General features: G+C 42.2%; 1 protein-coding gene across 1 annotated transcript in view; it reads right to left on the bottom strand.

Moving 5' to 3' along the window:
* LOC142209006 (G protein-activated inward rectifier potassium channel 2-like) overlaps nucleotides 1–21,092 on the bottom strand; it is a 67,595-nt gene extending 46,503 nt beyond the window's left edge. Inside the window, exon 1 of the mRNA XM_075277936.1 lies at nucleotides 21,002–21,092. The gene's annotated coding sequence lies outside the window, so the exon portion shown is untranslated. The remainder of the gene's footprint in view (nucleotides 1–21,001) is intronic.
* Nucleotides 21,093–21,329: the final 237 nt, after the last annotated feature.

Here is a 21,329-nt window from a genome sequence, read left to right as displayed (position 1 = left end):
TAGATAGATAGATAGGAGATAGATAGATAGATAGATAGATAGATAGATAGATAGATAGATAGACGGATAGATAGATAGATGATAGATAGATAGATAGATAAGAGATAGATAGATAGGAGATAAATAGATAGATAGGAGATAGATAGATAGATAGATAGATAGATAGATAGATAGATAGGAGATAGATAGATAGGAGATAGATAGATAGATAGATAGGAGATAGATAGATAGATAGATAGATAGATAGATAGATAGGAGATAGATAGATAGATAGATAGATAGATAGGAGATAGATAGATAGATAGATAGATAAGAGATAGATAGATAGGAGATAAATAGATAGATAGGAGATAGATAGATAGATAGATAGATAGATAGGAGATAGATAGATAGATAGATAGATAGATAGATAGGAGATAGATAGATAGATAGATAGATAGGAGATAGATAGATAGATAGATAGATAGATAGATAAGAGATAGATAGATAGATAGATAGATAGGAGATAGATAGATAGATAGATGATAGATAGATAGGAGATAGATAGATAGATAGATAGATAGATAGATAGATAGATAGATAGGAGATAGATAGATAGATAGATAGATAGATAGATAGACGGATAGATAGATAGATGATAGATAGATAGATAGATAAGAGATAGATAGATAGGAGATAAATAGATAGATAGGAGATAGATAGATAGATAGATAGATAGATAGATAGGAGATAGATAGATAGGAGATAGATAGATAGATAGATAGGAGATAGATAGATAGATAGATAGATAGATAGGAGATAGATAGATAGATAGATAGATAGATAGGAGATAGATAGATAGATAGATAGATAAGAGATAGATAGATAGATAGATAGATAGATAGATAGATAGGAGATAGATAGATAGATAGATGATAGATAGATAGGAGATAGATAGATAGATAGATAGATAGATAGATAGATAGATAGGAGATAGATAGATAGATAGATAGACGGATAGATAGATAGATAGATAGATAGATAGATAGATGATAGATAGATAGATAGATAGATAAGAGATAGATAGATAGATAGGAGATAAATAGATAGATAGGAGATAGATAGATAGATAGATAGATAGATAGATGATAGATAGATAGATAGATAGATAGATAGATAGATAGGAGATAGATAGATAGATAGATAGATAGATAGACGGATAGATAGATAGGAGATAGATAGATAGATAGATAGATAGATAGGAGATAGATAGATAGATAGGAGATAGATAGATAGATAGATAGATAGATAAGAGATAGATAGATAGATAGATAGATAGATAGATAGGAGATAGATAGATAGATAGATAGATGATAGATAGATAGGAGATAGATAGATAGATAGATAGGAGATAGATAGATAGATAGATAGATAGACGGATAGATAGATAGATAGATAGGAGATAGATAGATAGATAGATAGATAGGAGATAGATAGATAGATAGATAGATAGATAGATAGATAGATAGGAGATAGATAGATAGATAGATAGATAGATAGATAGGAGATAGATAGATAGATAGATAGATAGATAGATAGGAGATAGATAGATAGATAGATAGGAGATAGATAGATAGATAGATAGATAGGAGATAGATAGATAGATAGATAGACGGATAGATAGATAGATAGATAGATAGATAGGAGATAGATAGATAGGAGATAGATAGATAGATAGATAGATAGATAGGAGATAGATAGATAGATAGATAGATAGATAGATAGATAGGAGATAGATAGATAGATAGATAGATAGATAGATAGGAGATAGATAGATAGATAGATAGATAGATAGATAGATAGATAGGAGATAGATAGATAGATAGATAGATAGATAGCAGATAGATAGATAGATAGATAGATAGATAGATAGATAGATAATGTCTACATCAGGGCAGTGTTGGTGTAATTCTTGCCTTGTTGATCCATAGTCGGGGTCCCCTGGCTGTATACTGCGGGGTGCTGACATAAGTATACACTGTGTGCACTCCCTCTGCTCCTCAGGACGGTGATTCTGCAGCCAGCGGTGTCTCCTCTGTGTTAATAAACCCCTGTGTGATGATGGATGCTCCGGCTCAGGAGATGCTCAAGGACTTGTAAGTGGAATCTGCAGGCGGCCTCATCCATAACATGCTCACCTTAACCCTTCAGACACCGTAGACGTCCCCAGAACATGAGTGGATATCTGTATCGGTGACCTCATCCTGATGGATGACATCATTATCTGACTGCAATCACATGGCAGATTACTTCTCTACGACTGTCCTTTATATCTGAAAGGGGTTTTCTGAGATCCACGTGTAGGCCATCACAGCAGGCCCATTCAGAGGGACGGAAGAGATTTTCCTTGTAGAAATTTCTGCAACAAATCTGCCTTGTGTGAACTATGCAATATATAGAAATCTAAGTATCATGGAGATCATCAGGGTAATACAGCCAAGGAGACCCTAAGACACCTATGACATCTCCTTGTCGATTTCAATTTGCAGTTTCCTCCCAAATATCAGCAATATGGGCAGATTTATTTGTTTCCCATTAATGGTGTGTAGGGATCTTAAAGGGGTTGTCTAATTTAAACACATGCTCAGAATGGGTTAAAAAAGGAGCAGTACCCATGTCACTGATCCCTTGCCACTGGCACTGCCCGGGTCCCTGCTGGTTTCTGTCTCCTGGTCTTCACAAACAGGAAGTGCCATAAAATGCCCTCAGCCAATCAGGGAGTGAGGCGGGTCACGGCTATTGAAAGGGATTGGCTGAGCAGTTATTTCATGAGGGGTCAGGAAATAGAGGCCAGCAGGGACCAGACAGTGTCCTGGGGGAGGAGTCAGTCCCGCCCCTTTTAAAAAAACAGACGTTTCCTTGCCTTTATTTTAATATTTTCGCCACATATGTTTAGAAAAACAAACAAAATAAAAAACACAACAAAACAAACAAACAAACAAAAAATTAATTATAGGGTTTAAATGTCTGTGTACCATAAAAACAAAAATGTGTCTGGTCAGGGAAATTGGCCCAGTCATGAAGTGGTTAATGAACTTTCTTCAATTCAGGAAATTGAGAACATCCCAAATAATAGAACCCAAAGAAGTAACTCTTCTTATAGTAGGGGCATTTAAGCCCCACCCCTGAGTTTCTTGGTATACACCCCCGAGGGGCAATCTCAAGTAAATCAGGATTGTTGGCTTCTATGCAGCCTACTGAGTCATTAACAGGGATTTGGGACCACTGGGGAACCATTATGTGTATAGTGGGGTATCGGCAGCGAGGTGGCTCAGTGGTTAGCACTGTCACTTTGTGTATCTGGGTTCGAATCCATCTTTGCATTACGGAGCAATGGCCAAATGTGTTTCTGTTTCCTGAATTTTGTGACCCCTCCTCGATCTACTGATTATATATATTGGATTGACACATAGCATCTGCGGGGACTTAGACTCCCCCTATTACTAATACCCTCGTAGGCGTCTATCATGACAGTCCTAAATATATATATATACTGTAGATATACAATGCACTGGTTGTAAAGGAATAAGTGATGCTGCGTCGAGGCCGTAGTCGCTGACTACCAGCTCTTTTATAAGTCAGGTTTCCGTGTTAATAATTTACCAGTGTTCAGGCGAATCCCTTCATGTGCGCCGGAGCCTTCGCTGTGTTAAGCAGAAGCTTCGGAAGTAAATCAATATATAGAAATATTGCAGTGATCTCTCCGAGCCGCACCTCCCTGCAGACCCGGAGCCTTTCATTCCTCGCACACCAAATCGCCAACTTGGGATTACTACCTCCCGGCTCTTGAGTCATTAACTCTTTTCTGCCTGGAAAGGAGTAATGCCTAGGCTTATAGTGGGTATAAAAAGGAATTTTCACCACCTCCACCTTTGAATCCTGTAATAGTCACCGCTTTGCTGATTCCAGAACAGGTGGAATTTTTTCTCTAGCCCTCACCATTCCTGAGCAATCAAGGTTGTTAGTTTCAGCACTAATATGCTAATGTGGTTGCCTACTGGCAGGTGGGTGGTTCTAGTAGACAGACAGGGACCGCCCACCTTACAGTAGGCAACTGCACTGATTGCTCGGGATCGGTAGGGAGTAGAGAAAAAATTCCAGCTGTGCCAGAATCAGTGGAACGGCACCTATGAAAGAAAGCAGAGTTGGAGTTGGTGGAGGTGGTGAAAGGTTCTCTTTAAAGGGCACCCTATGTCCAATGCAGTGGAGGCATCAAGATTAAAGGGGTTGTCCAGGAACTTCATTTTACCTTGATTCTGCATCATGGACTGTCCTGGTTCAGACCCCCATCACATGATCAGAACTAGACCCCTCCCTCCTCTACCGATCACACAGCTACTCCCCTTAGAAGTGTGAACAAGAGAAGAAGGAAGGGGTGGAGTGACCTAAGGGTTGGGGGCCTGTTCTAATCACATGACACGGGGTTGGTCCATGATCAAGAATCCGCCAGATAAATCAAGACAAATTTAACCCCCAGCCCCCTTTATTGTGACCCCAGAGTTGCATGAATTCAGATTTTTAGTGATAAGATCCACCATCATGTGCTTACAGCACTCGGCCTGCAGGGGGAGAACAAGAGTCTGTGAGCTATATAGATATTTTCTGACTTTGTCTAGTGAAGAGACTGCTTCTGTCTTCCTTCCTCCATGCTTTATACTGCAGCTCTGCTTCTTTAGATTGGCTGCTGTGTATAAGCCCAGGCTCAGCGGGGTGTAAGTACATGGAAAACGCAATTCCATATTCATAAACTCTGGCACTAGTGAGGAAGAGATGATCCTATATTGGATTGGAGGAGGAGCCTCTATTCATGGGAGGAGCCTGGAGATACAGGAAGTAGAGATATTTCTAAGCCAAATTAAAGGGACATTGCACTGATCCACTGTGTGCATGGAATAATATAGAGCTTCATTACGCAAGAGATGGCCCCATGATTGGACGTTACACGTTGGATCCATTTTATGTGGAGTTCCCCTTTAATATTCTGTACACCTGAATTTTCTCTTATTCGCAGCATCAGTTTACCGTATCACATTATACTTGACATTATCTTCCGGCTTACCCACAATGCACCTCGCGCTGCCTCCCGATTCCCAGTCCAGCATTGTGCATTCCTAGCGTAGTCTTGACTTAAGTGAAATTGCCACTTTCCGGGGATATCATTATCTCTCGGTTCCTACTGAGGTCAGGCCCTGTGGCGGCTCAGATAACAAAGAAATTGGAATGGGAATGTTACGCGCCGATAAATTAAATGACATGGGAATCAATAGGAGACTTTTAAAATCCTTCCGACCGTCGGCGGGGAGCCTCTTCCGAAATTCCTGGGGGAGGGTTATTTAATGAAACGCGTCCACGTACACGCGGAGCTTACAGAACACTGACAACGTGTGCTGAGGGATCACTGAGGAAGATCCTTGTATTGATTAGTAGCGCCGTAAAGGTAATGAGTATGTATAAAGTACCTTATTTAAAGGGGAAGTCCATATTTAAAGGGCAACTCCGGTTACAATTCTTATTGGTACTAATGACTACTGTAAATGTCTCTTAGTCATATAGTAAAAAAATTTAGAAAAATAAGCTTTAAATTTTATTCCCATCATGCTCAGAATGGAGCTTAGACTCAATTTTGCTGGGTGGAGCTTATTCCAGTGCTCACTGCTGCCACCTGCTGATGAAAGTAGTGGTTAGAATGGCAGCTGTATCACCTAACAGCTCTTAGGCATTGTGATAACTACTCTTTTAATATAGGGAAGGTTGTCACAGCTCCGCCCCTTTCTTCCAGGAACTTTAGCACATCTTTAGCAAATATCTGTGCAAATTGCTTTGGTTGCATTACCCAGCTGTAAACTTCTTGCGGCTTTTTTTTGCCACGTTTTGCATCACCGCTAAATTCTCGCTTTCCCTTAAAATTGCTGAGTAATTTACACACTAATTGGTAATGAGATTGCAAATTACAAGGAGCAGCCATAATGAAAACCTGGCGTAATTACCAGGAGATAATAAAATCAAAGCCTTATGTTCGGCTAAATTAATTACATTTTTAAAGGGACCCCGCAGCCAAAACTAACGGCTTCCTTCTATTATGCAAATACTGCAGTGCATCATGGGCGATGGGAGTCTCTCCATAAGTTAAGTGGCCTGTTATCATCTTATATATGGCTGGGTTTCTGACAAGTCCCAGACCACAGAAATTTCTGGCATTCATGGTCATATCTGTTGGCAAGATGGTTAGAGAAAATTTTTAAAATTTTGCAAAATTTTTAACTATTTTTGAAAATTTTTTTATTCTATTTTATGCAAATTTTAATAGGATTATTTATATGGAATAGGTGTCTGACTGCAGGGGGTACAACCACCGCAAATCCGGGCAATTATAATATTTGGAGTCCGTGAGGGTTCTAGGCAAGTAGAGCAGTATTGTGCACCCTCGGACCCCCAGTTTATTCACTTCTGTGGGACTGGTGGAGAAGTGAATGGAGCGGAAGATGAGCCACCTGCAAAATTATGGGAGCACCCAAGGACTCTTTCTTCACAATCACTGGGGTCTTGGTGGTTGGTGCACTGGACATCCCCTTGAAATACAGCAGAGCTCCATATTTGATCATAACTTTGGGGTCCTTCAGTAGTCTACATGGGTGGGAGACCCATAGCAGCAATATGAAGAAGACCTTATGATATCACCGCCACGCCTAACCACTCGCAACAGGGTTCGACTGTCCCCATCCCATATCCATGACTTGCTACCATTGCAGCAGTGGTGGTGACCACGTTGATCTAGACGTTCTGATCGGTTCCTCTCTCTCTCCAGGAACCCCACGAGTTCCCTTTATAGCTTGTCCTTACATCTTGTCCATAACCATAACTCGATTCAACGCGGTCCCGGTACAAAAGACTAGTCCATGGGTGTCCATAGACCTCCGCAGCGGTGGACCGAAGCCTCATTCTAAGGTGATGGATCTTCATCTTCTGTGCAGGTCTCAGTCCTGGATTTTCAGAAGCCACTTGACAATGTCTAAGACACTTTCCGCAAACTGTAGATTTCTTCTTTTGTCTGAATTCTCACCTTTTACAGACACGAGTGTTTTTTTTATTAGGTAGCTGAAGGAGAGAACACGTTGCCTGAAGTCGCCCGCAGGTCCTACTGTTTTAGTGTCACATCAAGATGGAAATTAGAGAGAGAAGCGAAAGAGTTTTCATCAAGGTGTGAAAATCAATGAGAGTCTATGTCGCCTGGTAACTTGTCACTCCTGGAGGTTCTCACATTGTCTATGATGTTCCCTCGCCTCTCATCCCCTAAATTTACAGCTGCATCATCTGAACACTGAGCTAGTCCCTACCTATAGCAAGAATGGTACAGGCCGTGGCATTTTATTTCTATATTGATATGGTTCAGGGGCATAACTAGAAAAGACTGGGCCCCATAGCAAATTTTTGACTTGGATCCCCCCACTCCCACTGGCACGTGCTCCCCTTTCCTTGCCCTACATGGTATAATGCCCCATTTGCACACAGTACACAGTAATGCCCCTTCATAAGGTATAATGTCCCTGTCATGTACGGACCGTGCTAGCACATGACATGTGCGGCTGTCAGCGTTCAATTCATTCTACTCACACTGCAATCTGAGCGTAACTCGTACCCCAACACAGCCCACGCATCCCAAATACACGCTGCCGCCACCACTGACTTTGAGCTCAGCAGAAACCATGCTCACCTATACACGCATCTCTCCAACAGTCAGATGCAAACACACTTCAAAAAGGTAATGTTTCATACAGCAACACAAAGTAACCTTAAATTTAACAATTTAACACCCAAAGGGTTCAGTGCTGTGTATATGGAAAACACAAGGGAAACAAAATGACTAGGGTTGAGCGATCGGGAAAGATCGGATACCAATCGGCGATCGAGCAAATTTCATGATCGGGGTCGGCTGGAAAATAATCGAAAATCGGATTTTAAAAACGATCCTGAAATCTCAAGATCGACTCAACCCTAAAAATGACAAACAAGCAAATAGTTCTAAAAATAATGGGAGAAACATAGAATAAAGCTAATTCTCAGAGTCATTTTCGGTTCCATGGTGCCTGGAGGATCTGTGATGGAAAAATGGGAACAACTGGCTATCTAGATGGCTCCAGCATAGCCGTACCCCCTGCCAGGGTGCACCCCCATTACTACACCCTAAGGTGGGGGAAACTAATTCATTAGTGCCTGGAAAAGTTGGAATAGTTTGCTACCTAAGTAGCCTCTGAGGTTAACCTCAAATTACAACAACCTCTTTTCATGCCGTCTGGGCACTAGTCATAAAGATCATCTGGACCCCCCATCATCAAATTTTAGAAGAAATAAGAATGGGGGAGATATACCGCTGTATATGGTGTCTTTAAGACGTGTACCCCTCTCCCCACGCAGTACAAATTCAGCACATTCAATACTGAACTATTGTTTATGAGCTTCTGCACCGGTTCCAGATGTTTCATGATACAAGATATTGTTCCAATAGAAGAAAAAAAAAATCTGCAAACACTCAGCAGCCCCGCAGGCGTCCCCCAGGGCTGAGAGGATACACCAAGGAATGTAGTAGTGACAAATCCGGAGGGAGCTCGGCGCCGCTCGTCTCTGTTTGATGTCGCTTTCTTTCATCTTGTTTTCCCTGGTCATCAATGAGAGGGACAGATGGGAGCAACATGAAACTGCTCTCAAACCGTGAGCGAGGAGGTGGCGGAATTAATCACCGGCTAGAAGATGTTTGTTCAGCTTCATTTTGTTTATTTCGATTCTCGGGAGCGAATCGTTAAGTAACAATTAATGGGACATAATGGGGATTGAGAGGGACGTCTGCAGCTCATTGCGTGCACCTCATTGTGTGCACCCTATTAGGACACATGGAGGTAATAGAGGACAATGTCTAGGAGTCAGGACAGCAGTGGGAACCCGTAGTCTACACTAGAGGGAGCATATGGAGGATACATCTTCGATTGTCTTCCCTTAGCTCCCCCTGGTGGTGACTGCAGTAACGCAGAATTGGATCATTTAAGTTTGTGCAGGTTATTCAGAGATTTGACTGAGAAAATACAATTAAATAATTAATATTTAATGAACTGGCGCAGAATTTGGGATTCATTTATATAAAATAAACCACTTCCACCCTTGTGACTCTATCCCATTGCTGTCTGCTTCACTTCGGAATGCTATATTAGCCCTTCCATCCCCATATAGTCACTCTGCTACTATACCGCTGATTGTTACGCACGCATTTTATTCTTTTTATCATTTCACCATAATAGAAATTTAATCGACCCCGGACCTGTGGCGAATAACCATAGAAAACGCTCAAAAACATAATAAACACAATAGAGTTTTTGTCACCGCGCCAATAACGTGATCTTTTCAATGCTCCATGCGGCGGTGATACTTGTCTGCTCGGGCTGACGGTAATTGATCTGTCATTTTATTGGTTCTTATTACGCTTCAAGGGACAAGTAGAAAATAAATAACAAACACAAATGAAAAGCAATTAATCTGCAATTGTTACGCCGGGTGATTAATTACAAGGCGCTCCCGAGTGTCTCGCTACTCCAGTCAGCTGGATGGGCTACAGAGCGCGCTCCTCTGTTACCGCCACTGTCAGGGCCATCGCATTTCATTGAAATAAGAGGATGTTTTGTCAGTTTGTGAATTCACGCTTTTTATCCTGTAAATCTGGCTACATCAGTCATGTCATGTAGCTGACAGTTCTCTGTCGGCAAAAATAATGTGATTCTTACCGACCAAATGATAAAAATGTTGTCTGGGTGTGTGAGAAGTAGGTGCATACGCTATATACTGGAGTGCGGACAGAAACTACAGCTATACATTATATATACTGCTCTATAGGGTGCAACAGGTGTGACCTATTCATATAACACTAGGGTTGAGCGATCGGGATCGGAAAAGATCGGATTCTGATCGGCGATCGAGCAAATTTCATGATCGGGATTGGCTGGAAAATGATCGCAAATCGGATTTTGAAGTCAATCCTGAAATCTGAAGATCGGCTCAATCCTATATAACACTGCCCCCATGTACAAGAATATAGCTACTATAATACTACTCCTATGTACAAGAATATAACTACTATAATACTGCCCCCATGTACAAGAATATAACTTCTATAATACTGCTCCTATGTACAAGAATATAACTACTATAATACTGCCTCCTATGTACAAGAATATAACTACTATAATACTAATCCTATGTACAAGAATATAACTACTATAATACTGCTCCTATGTACAAGAATATAACTACTATAATACTACTCCTATGTACAAGAATATAACTACTATAATACTGCTCCTATGTACAAGAATATAACTACTATAATACTACTCCTATGTACAAGAATATAACTACTATAATACTGCCCCATGTACAAGAATATAACTACTACAATACTACTCCTATGTACAAGAATATAACTACTATAATACTGCCCCATGTACAAGAATATAACTACTACAATACTACCTCCTATGTACAAGAATATAACTACTATAATACTACTCCTATGTACAAGAATATAACTACTATAATACTGCCCCATGTACAAGAATATAACTACTATAATACTACCTCCTATGTATAAGAATATAACTACTATAATACTGCTCCTATGTACAAGAATATAACTACTATAATACTACTCCTATGTACAAGAATATAACTACTATAATACTATTCCTATGTACAAGAATACAACTACTATAATACTGCTCCAGTGTACAAGAATATAACTACTATAATACTATTCCTATGTACAAGAATACAACTACTATAATACTGCTCCAGTGTACAAGAATATAACTGCTATAATACCGCTCCCTATCATATAATTGCTCTGTATGGCGGTACTATACTTTATCTCCTGAATTGCTCACACATGGCGCTGTAGATTCTACTTGTCAGTGATAATCACCGGGCAGATCTTTCTGTGACTTAGGAGATGAATGGCCTACATGTAAATGTGCAGTTCGCTGTCTCCATCTTATATCCGTCTTTCGGGCTGATCAATCACCTGATATGATAAGCTGATGTCTTGGTAATGTGACAGAGAATGATAGGCAGCAGATTTATGAGAAGTCTTCCCGAAATGTCAGGGTACGTTGCGTTAGATGAATAAGTAGATTGCCTCAAGAGAGATATATTGACTCGCAGATGTAGAATAAGATGAAGGGGATGGTGCGGTGGGGGAGGGGCTGACCTGTCCGCACTTCTGTTATCTACCAAGGGAAAAATCTATAAGAATGAAAATTCCCAAGGTCAAAATATCTCTCATTTCCCTTTCCTGGGCAATCTTATACATGTTGTTGTTATAGGTATACGCCCCCGCTTAAATTAATCAGCCTAAATTGCTATATTGTGGGAGGGGCTACTGTATAATGAACCAATCCGTGAAGGTTTGCTGTACCTGCTGATAGTTGTAGTACCACAACACCCATAAATCCATTTCTATGCGTTTCCGTTCCTAATAGAAAGTTGCGCCTTGCCATAAATCACACCGGAAGGTTTTCTTGGTCTCGGGTTGTCAGCCGATAGCTCCGTGACTGTTGAATCTATAAGAACGATCTCTCGCTGTTCGTGGCCTGCGCTGACTAATTTCTGGATATGTGACATTGTTTTTCGCCCCTGGCTAATGCAACTCGTGTGGATAAGGCAGTGATTCATAATTCTTATAAAGCCGCGTTCCCGACGAGGAAGGAGCAGAATAGAGGAATAATGATTCCCAATATTAATGAATTACTGCACAGAACAAAGACCCGGGGGGGAGGGGGGCGGTGGCGACAGGAAATGGCGGCTTCTCTGGAGAGCCTGGATCATGTTTGAGTATGTAGCTATGTATATACATAACATAGTATAAGGATGTGATATACGGATTGGGTAGACATTAGGCCTCCCTCACCGCCCACTCCAGTAATAAAGTAGTGGTTAGGGAGGTAGCTTGCTGGATCAGAAACCTTCCTCCTAGCACCGTGTGCAATGGGGGCAGCCTGCTGTAACAGAAACCTTCCTCCTAGCACCATGTGTAATGGAGGCAGCCTGCTGGATAAAAAACCTTCCTCCTAGCACCATGTGTAATGGAGTAGCTTGCTGGATGAGAAACCTTCCTCCTAGCAGTGTGTGTAATACTTGCTGGATCAGAACCCTTCCTTCTAGCACCGTGTGTAATGGAGGCAGCCTGCTGGATCAGAAACCTTCCTCCTAGCACTGTGTGTAATGGAGGAGCTTGCTGGATCAGAAACCTTCCTCCTAGAACTATTTGTAATGGAGTAGCTTGCTGGATCAGAAACCTTCCTCCTAGCAGTGTGTGTAATACTTGCTGGATCAGAAACCTTCCTCCTAGCACCGTGTGCAATGGGGGCAGCCTGCTGAACAGAAACCTTCCTCCTAGCACTGTGTGTAATGGAGGCAGCCTGCTGGATCAAAAACCTTCCTCCTAGCACCATGTGTAATGGAGTAGCTTGCTGGATCAGAAACCTTCCTCCTAGCACTGTGTGTAATGGAGGAGCTTGCTGGATCAGAAACCTTCCTCCTAGAACTGTGTATAATGGAGGCAGCTTCTGGATCAGAAACCTTACTCCTAGCACCGTGAGTAATGGAGGCAGCCTGCTGGATCAGAAACCTTCCTCTGCTGCTCTATATGTAAAAATGATCAGGCATACCAAGCCCCGCCTCTTTATTCAGCCCCACCCATTCTCTAATTTCCTAGTAGGCTGTTCTATAGGTGTAATGTCCCTTTAAGCCATGACTTAACCTTTACTTGTGACTACAATAGCGCCCTCTACTACACTTCTATGAAGACATCTGTTCCATGCTCTAATTTAAAGGGGCGCCTTCCGGGACCAGTTCCTTTTAAGTTTACCCCAGATGTTGTGTTTTATGAATGAGTCTTATTTTGTCGTCCTCCTCTTTTTGCAGCGCTCGGCAATGTTTACACGAGCAAATAAGCACCGCATCATAATTCAGACATCAAAGACTCGCAGGAGATGTGCGTCCCGCCGTCCCCGCGACTCCCTCATGTCACAACAGCCGAATAAAACGTTTCCATTTTGTCTATTACGGCTTCTGCGGTGTAATAAGAAACGTGATGGCGTCTCCTGCTATTCCTAATGAGCTTATTATATAGCCATGGAAATCCCGCCAGCAGTTACGGAAATGGCGCAGAGTACTGCATGCGCACGCGGGGGGTGGGGTGGGGGGGAAAGCTTATATATATATATTATAGTGCAATTTTACATGACACGGACATATAGAGGACACTGAGATTCCCTTTGCCCTAAAATTGTGTTTTCTTTTTATCCCCCCCAACCAATCCTTCAAGTCTGCAGCGAGTCCTATCCATACCCTACAGTCGTTGTTAGGCCTTAAAGGACTTGTCCAGTCTTACGTCATTATATAACGAAATTTTACCATTTTCAAGATCTCTGTTTGCTGTCAATGAACGGGGTCATAACCTAGTCATCACCTGGTCATGTTCGATTTGGGTATTCCAACTAGCATATCACTAAGATATAAGGGACCCCCAGCAAACCTCAGGAGGAAGGTGATGAACTAAGTTTTTCCCAGGACCTCCCCCCCCCACCTGTAAAGTAAACAATAGCCGACCCATTCCCTATGCTCCAGGGTATAAGTGCTGCGGCCCCTTGATTTCCAGGATCGGTATTGGACCTGCAGTCATGCATATCATAGCTATATGTCATTGCTTTTGCAAAATCAGGGTATCCCTTTAAGAATAGGTTCGATAACATCTCAACTCTAGATATTAGGTCGCTTCTACCTAAGCAATTGCATAGGTTGCAGCAATGGAGTTTCACCCCATATATCATAGTCATTTAGTATTTTAGCTTTTCCCCCTCCTCTTGACTACCTGACTACAAGCCCCTGCTGCTGAGTTGCCCCATATAAAGGGGCTGGGGGTATCAGCTGGATAGTCAGTTTTCTATATTCCAGTATCAGTGACCGCCTGACCCTGCATGAGCTTCAACCGCCTGCACAGGTTATAACAGACCGCACAAGAAACCGCCAGGGCTCCTGTGACTACAGATACCCGGGGGGGTCACCGACCATTTTAACCTACTGATACCTACAGGGGGAGACAGAATGGCGATGAATAACCCCTCTCCATGTCAATTTTGCCCTGAGTGCCCCCCGTCACAGAAGTCATTCAGTACAGTCAGTCTATTGGACGAGAAGCGGACCCTCACCCAAACGGCCACCCCTCCCTGTGACTACTTAACCCTCTCCCTCATCAGTTCCATTTGCTTCTGTCCGCCCCTCGGCCTTGTGGCCCTCTTTTTCTCCTTGAAGGTAAGAGACTGACAGATGAATTTGCTAAAGTTACAAACTGATGTAGAAAAGCGGCCAAATTAGGTCCAAAAATATACCGCCATATGTATGTATAGACCATACCATACACGCCATATGTGGTAACCGCGCCATTTTGGGTATTTTTCACCTGTGATATTTTCAACAGTCTTGTAGATAGTTGCAATCCGCTGAGCTATGACATCATCACACGTTATATAATCGGTATTATATAACAATCGTATTTCCGTCATTTTTCTTTCCCTCCAGGCACGACAGTGCGCGAGTCGAGGCGACATCACCATGGCGGACAAGTATTCGTTCCTCGCCTATATAGCCAACAGTGTGGTGTTGGTTGCGGAATTTTTATTCTGGACTTTGCTCTTCCTATTACTGTTCCACCAGGAGACGCGCACCTCGCTTTTTGAGCTGAACATTGCTAACCTCACACAAGCTTTCAATGCCACAAAGTAAAAGGAATGGCGTCTTATGTCGGCGCCGCGTCGGAAAAAGATTATAAAAAGCGAAACTGAAAAATTGGAAATCAAAGCGTTTGTGCCTTGTATGTTTCATGAAAGTCAGAAAATTCTGGAGGGCAGCGAACAAAGAGACTGGGAAATGTGGGTGTAAGAGGGTAGAAAGCCACCAGGGATGTGGGGCGGGGTAGTTGTTATGGGGTGGGGTAGTTATTATGGGGCAGGGCAATTATTATGGGATGGAGTAGTTATTATGGGGTGGGGTAGTTATTATGGGGTGGGGTAGTTATTATGGGGTGGGGTAGTTATTTGGCGGGGTAGTTATTATAGGGCAGGGTAGTTATTACGGAGCGGGGTAGTTAATATTGGGGTGGGGTAGTTGTTATAGGGCGGGGTAGTTATTATGGGGCTGGGTAGTTATTATAGGGCGGGGTAGTTATTATGGGGCAGGGTAGTTATTATGGGGCGGGGTAGTTATTATAGGGCAGGGTAGTTATTATGGGGCAGGGTAGTTATTATAGGGCAGGGTAGTTATTATGGGGCGGGGTAGTTATTATGGGGTAGGGTAGTTATTATAGGGCGGGGTAGTTATTATAGGGCGGGGTAGTTATTATGGGGTGGGGTAGTTATTATGGGGCAGGGTAGTTATTATAGGGCTAGGTAGTTATTATAGGGCAGGGTAGTTATTATGGGGTGGGGTAGTTATTATAGGGCTAGGTAGTTATTATGGGGCAGGGTAGATAATATTGAGGTGGGGTAGTTATTATGGGGTGGGGTAGTTATTATGGGGCTAGGTAGTTATTATGGGACAAGGTAGTTATTATGGGGCGGGGTAGTTATTATGGGGCGGGGTAGTTATTATGGGGTGGGGTAGTTATTATATGGAGGGGTAGTTATTATGGGACAAGGTAGTTATTATGGGGCGGGGTAGTTATTATGGGGTGGGGTAGTTATTATGGGACTAGGTAGTTATTATGGGGCAGGGTAGTTATTATGGGGTGGGGTAGTTATTATGGGGCGGGGTAGTTATTATGGGGCTAGGTAGTTATTATGGGGCGGGGTAGTTATTATGGGGCAGGGTAGTTATTATGGGGCGGGGGAGTTATTATGAGGCAGGGTAGTTATTATGGGGTGGGGTAGTTATTATAGGGAAGGGTAGTTATGATGGGGTGGGGTAGTTATTATGGGGCGGGGTAGTTAATAATGGGGTGGGGTAGTTATTATAGGGCAGGGTAGTTATTATGGGGTGGGGTAGTTATCATGGGGTGGGGTAGTTATTATGGGGTGGGGTAGTTATTATGGGGCAGGGTAGTTATTATAGGGCTAGGTAGTTATTATGGTGCAGGGTAGTTATTATGGGGTGGGGTAGTTATTATGGGGCAGGGTAGTTATTATGGGGCAGGGTAGTTATTATGGGGTGGAGTAGTTATTATAGGGCAGGGTAGTTATGGGGTGGGGTAGTTATTATAGGGCTAGGTAGTTATTATGGGACAAGGTAGTTATTATGGGGCGGGGTAGTTATTATGGGGTGGGGTAGTTATTATGGGGCATGGTAGTTATTATGGGGTGGGGTAGTTATTATGGGGCAGGGTAGTTATTATGGGGCATGGTAGTTATTATGGGGTGGGGTAGTTATTATGGGACAAGGTAGTTATTATGGGGTGGGGTAGTTATTATGGGGTGGGGTAGTTATTATGGGGTGGGGTAGTTATTATGGGGCAGGGTAGTTATTATGGGGCGGGGTAGTTATTATGGGGCGGAGTAGTTATTATGGGGTGGGGTAGTTATTATGGGGTGGGGTAGTTATTATGGGGCAGGGTAGTTATTATGGGGCGGGGTAGTTATTATGGGGTGGGGTAGTTATTATGGGGCAGGGTAGTTATTATGGGGTGGGGTAGTTATTTTAGGACTTGGCATTTATTATGGGACTGAGACCCTACAGGACTGCTGAACCTGGGACAGAACCGACATTGGCTTAAAGGGATTGTCCGTCTTTTCAATGAGCTGCTCCCCGGTGACCACTTCTGACCAAATACTCCTCAATGGCTAAGGGTATATTCACATGACAGAATTTGGTGCTGAATTTGATTGAGGTAGATTCTGCTTCAAAATCCCCTCCATTATCCGCCTACTACCAACCTCCAATGATTTCAATGGGAGACAGAGGCTGGATTGTTTCTATAGGTAATAAGCGTCATACTTGATCTTCAGGTGGACACCGCCTGATAGCTCCCATTGAACTGAATGGGAGGTGGAAAAATACTGCAAAATTTGCAGCAAAATATGGTCAAGTGGGAAAAATGAGCTTCCAATTCCAGAAGGAGGAGGAGCCTAATTGATAAAGCCCCGCCTTCCCCATAGACAGAACGTATATGTTCAGTAGTGGCGAGTTTACTTATTATCTAATGTGTGTGGCCGCCATCTTGATCATTGAGGTTGGAGGATGGGGGGGTGCACACATGGGGAGTCAGTGGAATATTCTCAATGTACCCCCAGTAGATACAGCATCTGATATTATACAGTTCTCTCACATCGTCCTTCCAATCTCCATAGACGCAACGCAGACCACCGTGAACTGAAGCACAAGCAATAGTTTGTTAACTCGTGGAAATTGGTTTCCCAGCAGCAGCTCCAGAATGAAATCTCCGATTCATTGTATATTAGGGAATTGCATATTAGTATTAGAGATATGCTGCATGTGTACAATGTATCAGCTTCTTAAAGGCAAAGATAGACTTTAAATGTAACGTGTCAGAAATTAGTTTAAGATGAAACTTCCCTTTAAGACATGTAACATTGTATAGTATTTAGGACGAAATATACTGTATATGGTATAAATGTCAGATACAGATTTGTAGAGATAGATAGATAGATAGATAGATAGATAGGAGATAGATAGATAGATAGATAGATAGGAGATAGATAGATAGATAGATAGATAGATAGATAGATAGATAGATAGGAGATAGATAGATAGATAGATAGATAGGAGATAGATAGATAGATAGATAGATAGATAGATAGGAGATAGATAGATAGATAGATAGATAGATAGATAGATAGATAGGAGATAGATAGATAGATAGATAGATAGATAGATAGATAGATAGGAGATAGATAGATAGATAGATAGGAGATAGATAGATAGATAGATAGATAGATAGGAGATAGATAGATAGATAGATAGATAGATAGATAGATGATAGATAGATAGATAGATAGATAGATAGATGATAGATAGATAGCAGATAGATAGATAGATAGATAGATAGATAGGAGATAGATAGATAGATAGATAGATAGATAGATAGATAGATAGGAGATAGATAGATAGATAGATAGATAGATAGGAGATAGATAGATAGATAGATAGATAGATAGATAGATAGGAGATAGATAGATAGATAGATAGATAGGAGATAGATAGATAGATAGATAGGAGATAGATAGATAGATAGCAGATAGATAGATAGATAGATAGATAGATAGATAGATAGATAGATAGATAGGAGATAGATAGATAGATAGATAGATAGATAGATGATAGATAGATATATAGATAGATAGGGGATAGATAGATAGATAGATAGATAGATAGGAGATAGATAGATGATGATAGATAGATAGATAGATAGATAGATAGATAGATAGATAGATAGATAGATAGGAGATAGATAGATAGGAGATAGATAGATAGATAGATAGATAGATAGATAGATAGATAGATAGGAGATAGATAGATAGATAGATAGATAGGAGATAGATAGATAGATAGATAGATAGATAGATAGATAGATAGATAGAAGTATCACATATCGGGTTAGTCTCAGGACCTTGCCATGATATTACCATCCTCTCCATTATTACTATTGCTCCTCGTCTAGTTTATCCCTCCTGCACTATAAATATATAAAACATTGCTTTAAATCCCCAGGACACAGGAGCAAAACCATCTTATTAAAGGGAAGTGGTCACAGGTAATATCTACAGGCGGGATGTTATAGAGCAGGAGGATATAATAGAATATATGCTATAATATTTAATATAAGATTCGGTATACTGTGTTATGTATTTATTTCTTTGCTCATTTTTAGCTTAGGAGTCCAGGGGGCGGTCCTATTAGTGATTGACAACTATCTCTGAAAGCAAACTTATACAGCATAGGCTGTCAGTGACTGATAGAAGCCGACCACTGGGCGTCTCAGCAAAGAATAGGCAGAGATGTCAATGGATAAAAAACAGGTTGTACTGAATTATCACCCATACACTTATATGCAATCAATTCTGCTCCATAACATGATGTCTACACATTGGACACTCTTTACAATCTGTACTGCTCATCCTGCTCTATATCATACTGCCTACAGATAGGACACTATATACAACCCATTCTGCTCTATACCATGATGTCTACACATTGGGTACTCTATACAACGTGTACTGCTCCTCCTGCTCTATAACATACTACTTGCAGATAGGACACTATATACAACCTGTTCTGCTCTATACCATGATGTCTACACATTGGACACTATATACAACCTGTTCTGCTCCTCCTGCTCTATAACCTACTACCTGCAGATAGGACACTATATACAACCTGTTCTGCTCTATACCATGATATGTACACATTGGACACTATATACAACCTGTACTGCTCCTCCTGCTCTATATCATACTACCTGCAGATAGGACACTATATACAACCTGTCCTCCTCCTGCTATATTACATACTACCTGCAGATAGGACACTATATACAACCTGTTCTGCTCCTGCTATATTAAATACTACCTGCAGATAGGACACTATATACAACCTGTTCTGCTCCTCCTGCTCTATAACCTACTACCTGCAGATAGGACACTATATACAACCTGTTCTGCTCTATACCATGATGTCTACACATTGGACACTATATACAACCTGTACTGCTTCTCCTGCTCTATAACCTACTATCTGCAGATAGGACACTATATACAACCTGTCCTCCTCCTGCTATATTACATACTACCTGCAGATAGTACACCATATACAATCTCCTCAGCTCCTGCCTGCAGACAGAACAGTCTCCTTTAAGTGTCCGGTAGTGATTCCTTCTAGTGCCCCCTCACTACAGTATAAGACAGTATACAGCAGGAGGACTACAACTCCCATTCTTCCCTATAGATGAAGCCCAGCAGACAGGGAGTTAATAGCAGAATCCACACAACATAATAGATTCCTGCCTCACAAAGCTCCAGTGAAATCTGAAGGGAAATTGGCTTATAAAGACTAATTATGTTTCCTGCCCTGGATGTGGGACTAGGAAATGAGGGTGATAGCAGTCAGCCCTAATTACACATCATGGGGGGAGGGGTATATACTATATACAACTCTACTTATACTGAGGGGTCCCCTACATATACATGACAATAACCTGACACTCAATAATCTACAATAAACCAAGATCCATCAGCAGTAGCAGCCCGACTACTCCGACTACACAAAAGGTTACAATCCCCGACAATTGAGAAGAGCTGGAAGTTGCCGGCTGGTGCAGCAGGGGAAGGGTTAACAAGGTTGCATTGCACTTGTAGAGGGGATGGAAGTTAGCAGGCAGGCAGGCTGGGGGGGATCAGGCATCATCTGCCTCTTACCTGGGCTGTTATTTGTAGAGAAGCCGCATGGTGCTGAGGACAGCTCCTGGAATCCAACTCTAGGGAAGTGACTGGAGGAGGAGGAGAGTGCTGGGAGCTGGCCAGACAGGCATGCAATGAGAAGACATCATACAATGGGGGGGCTTAAGAGATGCAAGAGGAGGGGCAGAGAGGAGAGATCCCAGCAGAGACCTGAGCACAGGAAAATGGGACAGCGGTGGGAGGTAGGTATGGCACATGGAGAGGAGACAGCTGCAAGCGAGAAGATGCTCTCAATTTCTACACCAATGCATCCAGCTCAGAGGCGAAGGCTCAGGCAGTGTAGTGGAAGAGCTGAGGTATCACAGGCAGTCAATGGAGAGGTGCTGCGGTGTCAGGCATGTAGCAGAGCTCAACCGGCTCTCCCTTTGTGTGTGCAGCATGCTAGCTCTCTGGGCTGGGAGGAGGGGGTAGCCTTACAGGCAGTCCTATGTAAAGGCACAGAGGACACCGTGTGATATTACCTGGATGGAAGCTGTGGCTTCTCAATTACCGCAGAGTAGCCAAGGAGGAGAGTAAAATGGCGAAGAAAGTTTGGTTTGGTGAGAGGTGAGGAGGAACGAAGGGGGGCAGAAGTCAGGATTTTATAGGCTGTGATATTATAAAAATGGGGAGGGGGGCACAGAAGGGGTGGAAGAATGTGAGTGAGGGTGTAGAAGACCATCATAGAGGGACACAGGGGGCTCCACAGAAGGACCATGTGATATAGGAGATAAGGTCTATGGAAGGACCATAGAGGTGATAGAGGAGATAGGTCTATGGAAGGACCATAGAGAAGATAGGTCTATAGAG

This window comes from Leptodactylus fuscus, chromosome 6, assembly GCF_031893055.1.
Source record: "Leptodactylus fuscus isolate aLepFus1 chromosome 6, aLepFus1.hap2, whole genome shotgun sequence".
Lineage (NCBI taxonomy): Eukaryota > Metazoa > Chordata > Amphibia > Anura > Leptodactylidae > Leptodactylus > Leptodactylus fuscus.
This window is presented reverse-complemented; position numbering and strand designations above follow the sequence as displayed.